The sequence below is a fragment of the Olea europaea genome, unplaced genomic scaffold, assembly GCF_002742605.1.
Source record: "Olea europaea var. sylvestris unplaced genomic scaffold, O_europaea_v1 scaffold1023, whole genome shotgun sequence".
Lineage (NCBI taxonomy): Eukaryota > Viridiplantae > Streptophyta > Magnoliopsida > Lamiales > Oleaceae > Olea > Olea europaea.
The window spans coordinates 63,028-64,905 of record NW_019227558.1 but is presented as its reverse complement, the minus strand read 5'-3'; positions in this window follow the sequence as shown (position 1 = coordinate 64,905).

The following is a 1,878-nucleotide window of genomic DNA, read 5'->3' as shown; positions in this document are numbered from 1 at the left end:
TGAAAATATGTAAAATTAGAATAAAAAAATGAATCTTGAGATAAGCAAATAGAGATCAGATGGTGGTGCATGTTTTTTGCAATCATCATTAAATTGCAAAATAGGCGGATAAACATAATCACAAAAAGTATCTACAGCGCGGATGTAAATTAAGATTGGGGCGACAAACTACTACCATTATCTTCCTCATTTTTTACGAAAATTCTATCGACAAAAGTATCTAAACATGGTCGACAAGGAGTAGTTGCCTGTGATTACCACCTCCAAGATTCAAGGCAGCTAGTATGTCTTTAAGTTGATTGCCTAATTTTTGTAGATGATTGCCTACTTAATGTAGATTAGTCTCAATTGTCTCAAACCTTGCCTCAAAAGCCTTATTCTGATACCACCTGATACAGGATGCAAACATGAACAATAATGAAAATGTTCTTATTCACACCACGCGAATGAGTGTTTGCTCGAATTTCGCTTGAACGGACGTGATCAATATTTGGAGTCCACCAAATAACGGGAAAAACTTAAATATCTTATTAATCAATAAAAAAGAATGTTTGTTTCAAACCCTTCAAATTGACAATCTAATACTATAAATAAATCTAAATAAACTAAATATGAATAAAACTAAAATACTGCAAGATGAAAATCTCTTTAAACTAACCCAAAATATAAAAATGCTAAAGCGGACCCCTAAACGACGGAATTTGATCCCAAAACTTGAACGTCATATGACAAAAATGTGCTGAATATGAAATTATGTGTGTTTTCATAGATCTCCTTATTTCTCCAATTTTTCAATTCGTTTTTGATTTTCTCTTCTAACTATCTCACATTAGTGGGAAATGTGGTCGGCCAGCACGATCGATCGATCGACGATGGGTGAGTATTCTTGGTTTGGTGTTGGGGACGAGTAGGAGTGGGAGGAAGAAGATTCAATTTTATTATTTCTTTTATTATTTTATTTGAGAATATATTAACTTACTATTTTGTCCTCTTTCAAATTGTTTAAAATGTTATCAAACTTAATTTTTTGATCAACTAAAGAAAAAATGGCTGTTTTCCATTAATTTGTCCTTCTATCGCATGCACTTGAAACATTCGGGACTACAAATGCAATAAATCAAAGGTTAAGGTAAAACCTGCAAAGATTTGAAAGGTTTGGGACTGTGACTTCAATTATCTTTATTATTATTATTATTATTATTATTATTATTGAAAAATGAAAGGTTGAGATGGAAGTGTAAAAAAAGGGGAAAGTTGAGGATGATAGCTGCAATTTTTTACAAATATCAAGAGCGACAAGTGTATAAAATATATTATTTCTTCTTGAAATAGGCCTGATGACACACTATATATAATTCCAGCCTCAGCACTCGCAAAACTCCTACTGTTCTCTATTCCCGATATTCTCAATTCTCCTTTCGGGGAAAAATCCATATTCTTTGGTAAATTATTATGCTTGTTTTTATTTTTTATTTAATTCAGTTAATGTTGTGAAACAAAGAAATCAAAAGTAGAAAACAAGAGGATCAAAAGTAGAATGCAATTTAAAAAAACTACATTTTTCTCCTTTTTTTTGCAGAAATTATGCATCCGGCATCCAGATATGATAATGTTCCTTTTGTAATAGTTGAATTTGTAATTTTTTGGCTAAATGAAAAGCTAGTTCTTTCATTGTCTACTTGATGCTTTACTGTGTACCATTTTGTCGTTATTATTGCTACTTCCCCTTTCTCGAGTTTTTTTAATTTCTCACTCTATATTTTAATTTGTCTGTCCTGCACCTGTAAAATGTATATATAGCTTTTATCACAACCAATTATTATTATTATTATTATTATTATTATTATTATTATTATTATTATTATTATTATTATTATT